Source organism: Cricetulus griseus (genome assembly GCF_003668045.3).
Source record: "Cricetulus griseus strain 17A/GY chromosome 1 unlocalized genomic scaffold, alternate assembly CriGri-PICRH-1.0 chr1_1, whole genome shotgun sequence".
Classification (NCBI taxonomy): domain Eukaryota; kingdom Metazoa; phylum Chordata; class Mammalia; order Rodentia; family Cricetidae; genus Cricetulus; species Cricetulus griseus.
In genome coordinates, this window is record NW_023276807.1 from 351,111 (window position 1) to 362,409 (window position 11,299).

The following is an 11,299-nucleotide window of genomic DNA, read 5'->3' on the forward strand; positions in this document are numbered from 1 at the left end:
TGCTGTTGGAGGCTTTGCTGCAGTCACCACCATTCCAGGCAAGATGCACAGCCTGTAAAAGATTGGGAGACACAGGCCTCAGTGAACTGTGGATAATCTTGTTCTCCCCACAGCACCATTTTTTGCTCAGTGTGGGAGGGGGAGGTAACTCACGAGCCATTTGGTATGAAGCCTGTGGTTGGTATAATAGGAAACTTAAAAAAACAAAACAAAACAAACAAATAAAAACAAACAAACAGGGGCTGGAGAGATGGCTCAGAGGTTAAGAGCACCAACTGCTTTTCCAGGGGTCCTGAGTTCAATTCCCAATAACCACATGGTGGCTCACAACCATCCATTATCAGATCTGGTGCCCTCTTCTGGTGTGCAGATATACATGGAAGCAGAATGTTGTATACATAATAAATAAAATCATGTAGGCACACATACCACATGGTTATATGGAAGTCAGAAAACTATGTGTAGGAGTCAGTCCTCGTTTTCCATCATGTGAGTCTCAGGGATTGAACTCAGGTCATCAAGTTTTAGCAGCAAGCACCTTTATCTGCTGAACCATCTCCTAGGCCCAATTCCTCCTTTTTTCACTGCACTGTCCAGACCATTGTTAAAAACCAGTTGGCTGTATATAGGAGTTGATTCTGGGTGCTCATTGATCTACTGTCAATGGAGACACCCACACCACTGTCTTGACCATCACAACTTTTTAGTAAGTTTTAACACCTGGTACCTAAGTCTCCCTACACATAAAGCATTGTTCTCTATTAACCTTTCTTCCTGAATGCCTCTTCTTCTCCTCTCTGTAGCAGTGTAGCTAATGTGCTAATATAAATTCTCTCTATATTTGTTTTACAAAACTTGTGTTGCTTCATATATATAGTACATTATATATATATATATATATAATACATATGTATATTACAAGAGTACTACTATATTACACATTGTTTTGTATAAACATAACACAAGTCAAATTTTGTCTGGTCCATGATGCCTTGAGTACACTTAATCTAGAGTGGCAAAGATTTCTACCTATTGCTCTGTATTCTGTGATGAAAGTCCACCCTGGTTTCTCACCCTCCCAGTGATGGCCACTCCTTACTACAACCATACCATGATCACCCCAACATCACATGAGCAGATGTTCCCCCCAAAACCCCACGACAAGGCTGCACTTGCATTTTCAGCAGCTCCCAAGCCGGTGAGAAGATTCCTACAAACACAACACAACCTGCACAGCCAGCACTTCCCCTCACAGGTGTGCATCTCAGAACCTTCCAGATGTTTCCAGAACAAGGACAGATGCAGCTGTTCTCACTTGTGCCATGTGAGGGTTCCTGTTTCCTCACACATCACGCATCACACCCTTGGTACCATCAGACTTTCCTTCCTTCCTTCTTTCCTTTTTTTTTTTTCTTTCTTTTTTTTTTTTTTTCTGTTGTTGTTGAGCTGACAACTACAGATTGAGAGCTCAAGACTTTTCTCTGTGAGATTTCGCAGGCTTATCAGCATTCGAGGTGCACTGTCTGTGAGTTGCTTTTTAATATCCTTTTTGCTGATCTTTTAGAATGTACTTTTCTTTCTCTTTTTAGTCGACTCTGTGGGAGACCCTGTGCAGACAGCACTGCTTATCATCTTCACATCTTGCAAACAGCCTCTGCCACTCTGCTGTCTGTACACTCTCTTTAGCCATGATTTCTCTTGTATTTGTTACTGAGAGGGGGAAGAAGGAAGGGAAGGATGACCAGCTGGAGGGCAACTTTCTGGAGTTGATTCTCTTCCTTTGAACATGTGGCACTCAGGGACTGAACTCAAGTTGTCAGGTTTGGAGACAAGCACATGAGGCCCTCTTGTAAAGCCTCTGATCTTCATTTAATAGTGGTTCACTTTCATGTGGTCATCTTCATATGATGTGTGTTTCTTTTAGCATATCTGTTTGTTTTTGTCTTGGGAGACAATGTTTTGCTGTGTAGTCTACCTTGTGAGCCTGTTGCTTCTCCTTTCCAAGTGGTAGGACTACAGTAATGAACAATGAAACACACATTAGCATTTTCTAAAGAGGAGCTAGACAAGTATCTTTCCATGTTAGTAGAGGGACCTTAATGTTGTGATTACTGTTCATTTTTATTTTTTATCTATTTATTTCGAGACAGGGTTTCTCTGTGTAGCAGCTCTGGCTGTCCTGGAACTCATTCTGTAGACCAGTCTAGCCTTCAACTCACAGAGATCCACCTGTCTCTGCCTCCAGAGTGCTGGGACTGAAGGCGTGCACCACCGCAGCCTGACTCTATGTTCTAGTTTAGGGACAAGGTTTCTTGTAGTCCTGGTTGGATTCAAACTCACTGTATGCCAGAGGATGACCTTGGCATTTTGATGATCCTCCTCCTAACTCCTGAGTGCTGGGATTACAGATGTATGCTTCTTTGCTTTTTTTTTTTTTTTTAATTGCCATTTTGAATGCAACAGTGACTTCCCACACAGTGTGCATGCTGGCTGCCCATAACAAAAAACCAAAAACCAAAAACCAAAACCAAAACCCCTCAAAATTCTGATAGGTTCTCTCTCTCTCTCTCTCTCTCTCTCTCTCTCTCTCTCTCTCTCTCTCTCTGTGTGTGTGTGTGTGTGTGTGTGTGTGTGTGTGTGTGTTTTGGTGGGGGGAAGGATAGCATATGGGTACCTGAAGCCATGGTTGTTCATATTTGCCTCAGGATAAATGCTAACTGCTTCTGTAGCAAAAGCTGTGTTTCTTGTCTTTAGAGGCTGTCTTTATTTTAACGTTTCCTATGGGACTTTGGGAGGGGGCAGTGTTGGAGATTCAACCTCATTGCTGAACTACAAGAGAGAGAGATTCTCGGTCTAGAGAGATGGCTCAATGGTTAAGGGCACCAATTCCAGAGGTCCCGAGTTCAATTCCCAGCAACCACATGGTGGCTCACAACCATTTATAATGAGATCTGGTGTCCTCTTCTAGCATGTAGGCATACATACAGGCAGGATAGTTTGTACATGATAAATAAATAAATCTTTAAAAAAGAGAGAGAGAAATAAATTCTCACTGAATCTAAGGGGAAAAGTGTCTCACAATAAAGTAACAATTTTTGATAATTGTTTTAAGATTTGAAAGGACAGTCGATCCAGTATGAGGAAAATTATATGTTTCAATTTGGCTCAAAGGTATTCTTTACCAAATTGTTGTAAGCTAAAGATAGCCCAAAATGAGAAAACAAAACAAAACAAAACAAAACAACAACAACAACAACAACAAAAACCAAATAACTAAAACAACCTTTTTTTTATTTCTGGAAAGTACAACTTAAACAACAAAATATTTTCATACATCCTCCTTTCTCCAAAGTCCTGGGAAAATATGTCCAGGGCTTCACTTATGCCAGCACCATCAATTACAGCTCTCTGTTCCAGAATATTATAAACAAAAGCCAGAAATCTTAATCCAAGGACTGGGGAAGTAACTGAGTGGGTAAAATGCTTGCTGTACAAGCATTAGGGCCTGAGTTCAAATCCCCAGCATCTGTGTAAAAAAAGAAACAGACATGGCAGCACCAGCTAGTAATCCCAGTGTTGGGAAGGTAAAGACAGGAGCATGATGGGGGCTTGCCCAGCCAGCAAGCCTAACTGAATTGGTGAGTTCCAGGTTCATAGAAAGACCCGGTCTCAAAAGGTTAAGGTGGAGCTGGAGCTGGAGAATGACTCAGTGATTGAGAGCACTGGCTGTTCTTCCAGAGGTCCTGGGTTCAATTCCATCATGGTAAGGCTCATGGCTGTCTGTAACTCCAGTTGCAGGGGATCTGAAATCCTCATATCAATGTACATAAAAAAAAAAAAGGACTAAAGTGGGAAGTAATCAAGTAAGGCACCAAACATTAACCTTTGGCCTTCGAATACACATACATGTACCCACAAATACAAACTTGTTTATACACACCACACACACATACACACACTCACACACACACAAGTCATAATTCCGGGTGGACAGCAGTTTAAACCTGGCATATGTGAGGCATATCCCAGCCCTGCAAAATAATACACATAAAAATAAAATAGGTGCTCATATACTTCAGCAGCACATACACTAAAATTGGAACGATACAGAGAAGGTTAGCATGGCCCCTGCGCAAGGATGACATGAAAATTCGTGAATCGTTCCATATTTTTTTGCCGGGTGTTGGTGGCGCATGCCTTTAATCCCAGCACTTGGGAGGCTGAGGCAGGCAGATCTCGGATCTCTGTTCGAGGCCAGACTGGTCTCCAGAGCGAGTGCCAGGATAGGCTCCAAAGCTACACAGAGAAACCCTGTCTCGAAAAAACAAACAAACAAAAAAAAAAAAAAAAAAAAAGAAAGAAAGAAAGGAAAGAAAGAAAGAAAGAAAGAAAGAAAGAAAGAAAGAAAGAAAATGAACCAAGCATGGTTACACACACCTGTAATCCCAGCACACATCTGTAATTCCAGCTCTCTAAAGACTGAGGCAGGAGGATTTCGAGTTTAAGATCAGCCTGGGCCACCTTGTCTCAAAAACAAAATATTGGATATCATTTGTTCACAAGCATTGCACACCTTTTGTGTGGAGGACTTCCCAGGCATGCTGGCTCTGCTCCCCTGAGCTGTTCCTTCTCCGCCAGAAGCTGGGGCCTCTCATAAGTGGAAACACTCCAGAAGGCACTCCTATAACCAGGACATCTAGCTATGACTCACAAAGATACGACAGGGATTCAGTGTCGTATGTGTCCTTTGTCACTTAGATGTGTCCTTTGAAACCCAGATGAATATCTCCCAACATCTCCAGTGAACAGCATGGAGAAGAGGGAAATGGGAAGAGAGAAGAGAAAAACACTGGTCCTTGGATGTGCCGCTCTAGGAAGGGCTAGGTTTCCCATCTTGCTCTCTTCCCAGATCTTTTGATCTTCTCCCTCCCTCTCCCCTCACTTCCTAGTGTCACCTCAAGTTAAAAAAAAAAAAATGAGGACATGATTGCTCCTAGGTATGGTGGAAGAGGGTTATTGTAAATATGAGGGAGAGCATAGCCAGAGGCAGCTGGAAGGGTCCAGACTCAGTTTGGCAGGGCTGTGTGTGTGTGTGTGTGTGTGTGTGTGTGAGAGAGAGAGAGAGAGAGAAGAGAGAGAGAGAGAGAGAGAGAGAGAGAGAGAGAGAGAGAGAGAGAGACCAAGAGGCCAAGAGCCAAAATGGCTGGTCATATAGGGAAGAGCCTCTGGGGAAAGGGAAGTGAAGCTCGGGGCAGGAGAGGCTAGGCGAGGGGCAGGGTGAGAAGTGAGAACTCTGTAACAGGTGTTAGCATTCTGGGAGAGATTGGCAGCCAGCATCCGCTTTGATATGTTAAATAGACACCCCAGTTAGCCATTTGTTCTGAGATTCAACTTTTCTCTCCCTTCTTCTCTACACCCTTCCCTGGCCCCTTCTCTCCCCTCTCCCCTTCCCTCTCCCCTCCCATTCCCGCCCACCTTTTGTTTAGCATCTTTTCCCAGCTCCACTCTGTGCCAGGCTTTTTCTTTTGGGCCACCAACCAGCTCCCAAATCATGAGACTTAACTAGTTTTGAATACTTGGCCTAGCTTAGCTTCGTTTCTGACTAGCTCTTTTAACTTAACTTGTTTCTCCTTATCTATCTTTTGCCTAGGGTCTTATTATTACCTTTCTTCCTTCTGTGTATTCACACAGCTTTTACTTGCTGCTTAAAAAAAATGTTAATATATAAAAAAATTTAGGAGATTACAGACAAATCCTCTTTAATATTGGTTTGAAGAAGTCTCCCTCAGCAAGCCACAGACCCAGAAACGTAAAGAACAAACCAAAGCCAGGCAGTGGTGGTTCTCGGGCGTTTAATCCCAGCACTTGGGAGGCAGAGGCAGGCAGATCTCTGTGAGTTCCAGGCCAGCCTGATCTACAAGAGCAAGTTCCAGGACAGCCTCCAAAGCCACAGAGAAACCCTGTCTCGAAAAACCAAAACAAACAAACAAACAATGCAACACACCTTCTCACAGTTCAATATTCCACAGCACAAACAAATGTAACACATCTTTACATAGTTAAAATAATATTCTACAACACCACTGTGTTTTCTTCCTTGCCCCTGAAGGTCTGCCTCTTCTGTCTGGGACATTCTCTCTACTCAACCCTTACACACTTGAAGTACAGGGAGTTAGTTTCCCTCTCAAACAAAGGTTGGAGGGTAACCATGGACAGTGAGTGACTGAGGAAGAGTCTGGTGCATGGCATACAGCTCTCGGGTTCCCAGCAGGAGTCTGTGCACATACTTCTTGGAACCCCTAGGTCACCCCACTATCTTTCCTGCTGCAAACATTTGCTTTTCTCATAGACCTGCAGGGAGGAAGCCTTTGTCTATAACCTGCATCCAATAACCTGTGTCTAAGAATTTCTTCCTGTCTCATTTGTGTTTCAGCTTAGCAACCTAGACATCCTAAGGATTACCTTCTTGCATAGTCCAATCTGTCTGGGTGGTTCTTTATGTTTCTGGATCTGTGGCTTGCTGAGGGAGACTTCCTCGTTCCAATATTAAAGAGGATTTGTCTGTGATCTCCTAATTTTTTTTATATTAATAGTTGGTTTTTTAAAAGCAGCTGGTAAAAGCCGTGTCCATCTGTTAAACAGGATTATACTTAGAGCCAAACAACCGCCATCTTGGGGAGTTCGACTGGGCCTATTCACAAAAGATCATCACAGCTGGGCCTTGCTGACTGTCAGCATTCCCTGTTGGAAGGAGGAGGTAGGTAGGGCCCTGGGACTCTCACATGAGTCCCAGCCACACCTCCTAACCAGTTGTATGCAATTCTGCCCTAAGGTTTCTGGGAGGGGCTAGAGTGCATAGGCCCTGAAGTCTAGAGGAAGACTTCATCGATGAGAAAGACCTCATTTCTGCCCTGTAAAGCGTTAACTTTCGGCCTTTTGAGAGGGCACACTCACACTCCAGTAAGTTACCCCCTAGAGTGCACTTTGGTGGAATTGTACCTTGGTGTGTTGTTGAGACCTTAGGGGGAGGGGACAGATTTTAGCAATGCCATCTCTTTGGCATTTCCTTGCAGGCATCGTGTGAGATACAGTAACAATATCCGCAGATGTGAAAGCTTTCCCAGTGCTTATCACTCACTCATCCAAGCAGATAAGCCATTATCTCCAGCATTGAGTGCTCCATCCTTCCCCACTGACCTGATCACCTGCTGTGGTTGTTATTTTTCATTGTCATTGATTGGATTTGGAGTCACCTAGGAGGCACACCTCTGGACTGGTCATTACCAGTCTTTCCAGAGGACTCTAACCTGGGGAAGGAAGACACATCCTGAGTGTGGGTGGCAATGTCCCATGACCAGGAGGGGTCCTTGCCTAAGTGAAAAAGGGAAGATGGAGAAAGTGATCTGGGCACCAGCGTTCATCTTGCTCATTCCTAACTGTAGACACCATCGGGCCAGCTGCCTCATGGGCCTGTCACCATGCCTCCCTGCCATGATGGATAGCAACCCCTCCCACTGTGAGTCTAAATAGTCACCCCACACACACCTGAGGGTGGTTTTGTTGGTATTTTGTCAGAGTAATGAGAAAAGTAGTGACAAAGACACTCCAACCTTTGTAACCTACTTCCTCCATCTTCCTGGCATTGGTCTCCATATTTTTTGTCCCATTCCTTTGATCTGCCATCTCTAACGTGTTTGAATTTCTTTAGCTTTATAGTTCGTTTTTGATATCTGGTAGGTCAAGTTCCATCCCATTTTTCTTCTTCCAAATGTCCCTGCTTGTTTACTCTTTCAGAGGAGCTCTCGAGTCAGCTTGTCAAGTTCTATAAAAATCCCCTTAGGAATCTGATTGGATATGCATTGGATTTATAGATTTAATTTGGGAAGAATTGACATCTTCATATTATTGCATCTCCCTGTCCCCAAGTATGATATATCACTCCATTTACTCAGGCCTTCTTCATGTCCTTCATAAGCTTTTATTGTGCCTCCATATGAAGATTAGGGCATTTCTTGTTTATTTGCTTTTTTTTTTTTTCTTTTTTAGAATCAGAATTGACCATGGCACATGGGATGTTTTTCCATTACTGTTCTAATTGGCCTTCGGGGTGCACAGGCGCTATGGAGATTCTTATATGTTTTCTCACCTCTAGTCCTGCTGATGAACTTCCAGTTCTTTGGTTTTCTGGTGGGTTAGAAAGACTGTGGCCTCTCTGAAGGTCAGAGAGCCCTGTCCGCTCCTGGATTGCAGTTAGGGCTGCTTGCAAGGGCTGCTGTGTGGAACAGAGCTTTTGAACTTCCATGAGGTGATTCTGGGCCTGTGTCTTCTCCATGCTGCCTCCCTAAACGGCGCTGCTTCTCTGTCCAGTCCTTTCTCTGGTTTCCATGATGTCTCAGAATGAGTGCTGGGAGTCAATTGCTGTGATACTCTGGGTACAAATGCTTTCCACCCTTGGGACACTGGAGTGTCACAATATTCTCCTACCCTCTGGGAGTGTCACCTGTATCCAGGGGGATCATCTACACTGCCTCCTTCCCAAGATGGAACTCAGGGATTTGATGCCACTTCCCAGGAGCCTGGCTGAGGTCCTTGCTTTCACTGTATTTGGTGTTGTTGCCATGGCTCATGCCTTGCTCTCTGTTGTCCTCTCTGAAGCCTTCTCAGGCTCGCACACGGAATTGGCATAGAAAGCAAGCCTCTGACCTCAGCAACAGAAACTACTCCCAGGACACTTTCTGTATTTCTCCATGGAGTCAGTAGGCAAGGTTTGGAGGCCTGGTGCCTGCCTACCCACTGGGCCTGAACTGGCCACCTCTGGCCACTTTCCTAGGTCACAAGCCCTGCACTTTTTCCTTCTACTCCAACACAAATATCTGTCACAGGGATGTGATTAGCAGAGTTCTCAAGTGGCTCTTGCTTCCTCAAGGGGAGACATTTTCTTTCTTTTTTTTTCCCAATGCAAATGCACAAGGTTTATTAAATTGTTTATCCTACTGCGGGAGGGACCCTATCTAGCAAGCTGCTGACACAGCACCCTCCAGAGGGGTTGAAGTTTCCTGTCTACTGCTAGGTTTTATTTTATTTTATTTATTTATTTTTACTGAGGAATTCTCTGATCCTTTTATAGTACACCATTACAGAATATACCAGTTTCTTTTCTTTTTTTTTTTTTTCTGGTCATAGCTTGGTACTCTTTATTTTTTATTTATTTTTTATTCAAATTAGGAACAAGCTTGCTTCGCATGTCAATCTCTTCTCCCTCTCCCTCCTCTCCCCCCAACCCTCCACCTGCCCCCACCCCATCCACCATTCACTCCCCAGGCAAGGTAGGGCCCTCCACGTGGGGCTCCCCAAAGTCCACCACATCATCCTGGGCCGGGCCTAGGCCCTCCCCCACTGTTCCAGGCCGAGAGTACATCCCTTCAAGTTGGATGGGCTCTCAAAGTCCCTTCTTACACCAGAGAAAAATACTAATCCACTACCAGGGTCCCCCTAGAGTGCGGAGGCCTCCTCATTGACATCCATGTTCAGGGGTCTGGATCAGTCCTATGCTGGCCTCCCAGATAGCATCTGGGGTCCATGTGAAGGGGAGACATTTTCAATCGTCATAGGGATGGAAGTGGTACACTCTCCCTCAGGTACCAACTAAATATGCTGCTAAGCATCCTCCAGTATCGGGATAGTTCCAGATACCAGCTGCTGAGGCTGGTAAACCTCTGTCTCCCACAGGGCCACTCAGTGTAAATATAATAGGAGCCACAGGTGAGGGCTCTATGGGAATTCCAATTCTCTACTCGTTTTACTTAAAAAGACCAAAAGAGCCAGGCAATGGCGGCACACACCTTTGATCCCAGCACTCAGGAGGCAGAGGCAGGTGGACTTCTGTGAGTTTGAGGCCAGCCTGGTCTACAGAGTGAGTTCCAGGACAGCTGGGGCTACTCAGAGAAACCCTGACTCAAAAACAAAGCAACAATGAAACAAAACAAAAAAAGAGCAAAAGAAACATATGGAATCAGTTTTATGCCCTTTCCCTCTGAGAAGGGTCTCTCTAGTCCTGACAGGAAGCAGATTCACCGTATAGCTGAGGATGACTGATCCTCTTCTTCCTACTGGGCACAGATGTCTTCCTCATCGCAGCTCTTTATAGCCTGATGAGGATCAAGCTCAGAGCTTTGTGCATGCCAGGCCAGCACTCCACCAACTGAGCCACATTTCCAGATAGGAAATTAGTTTTAATTTACTGTCTGGTATTTATCCACCAGATCCCAGGTGATATCATTTTATCGTAGAATCAGAACAAAATTGAAGCATGTTACCTTTAAAAAAAGTTTTTGTTTTGTTTTGTTTTGTTTTGTTTTTTTAATACTAGGTTTCTGGAATACAGTGTGAATCTTAGGCTTATGCCCCCTTTCGTATTGGACACTACATTTTTATCAGCATTGCTTGATCTTTAGTTAGATTTCATAAAATTGGGGGTTGGCATCCAAGTGTTTCATTTAAGAGGCACTTAAATGTAAACTAAAATAACATAAAATTATCACTTGGTCACAAGTCCTACATAGTTCAGAGCTTACTGGTCACAAGTGGCTAATAGATGGGGCTACCCAGGCCTGGCTGTGAGAAATAGAGGTGGAGGCAGGGGCGGGAGTATTTATGCAAGTTTGAGACCACCCTGGACTGCATACCAAGTTCCAGGTCAGCCAAGGCTACATAGTGAGTCCTTGTCTCAAAAGTCAAACAGCAACAGCAACAAAACAGAACAAAACAAAAGAAAAGGAGATCTTGAGAGCCCCTAGTGATTCTTCGGGAGGGAGCAAAGCCCGTCTCTTTCCCAAGGGGCTTCCTGTCTTCCGGGCGCAGAGGGACAGATGCTGTCATGGGATCTTGAGCTTGGGAAGGAGATGTCCCCACAATGCTGTAGGTGACAAGTGCTGTGACAGAGGGCATGTGGTCATGTTGGAGCAGAAACACGGGGACACCCTGTGGGTGACAGTGAAGCAGGGCCGGTGTATGCGTCAGCGTTCATAAGAGACAGCCAGGCTTGGATGGGGCGCTGAGTGTTCGTGGGCAACACCAGGACTGTGGAGGCGAGGGTCCTGTAAGGAGAGTCTGTATGGGACTGGAGGGGCCGCGGCGGGAGTGGGGGGTGCACGGTGAAGGTCTCTATGTTTATATTAAGGGTTGGGAACTGGTTCCCAGCTCTCCTCAATGCTGTATGGGGCAGGGGGATGATGGATGGACAGAAGAGTCCTGCTGGATGGCCAGGCACATTGCAATGCTGTCTTTTACCAACAGGGGG

At 44.8% G+C, this 11,299-nt stretch overlaps 1 non-coding gene across 1 annotated transcript; it reads left to right on the forward strand.

The window, feature by feature from the left end:
• Positions 1 to 4,062: 4,062 nt before the first annotated feature.
• On the forward strand, positions 4,063 to 4,173 carry LOC113832431. The gene has a single exon (XR_003479703.1). It is a non-coding gene; the product is annotated as a U6 spliceosomal RNA (small nuclear RNA).
• Positions 4,174 to 11,299: the final 7,126 nt, after the last annotated feature.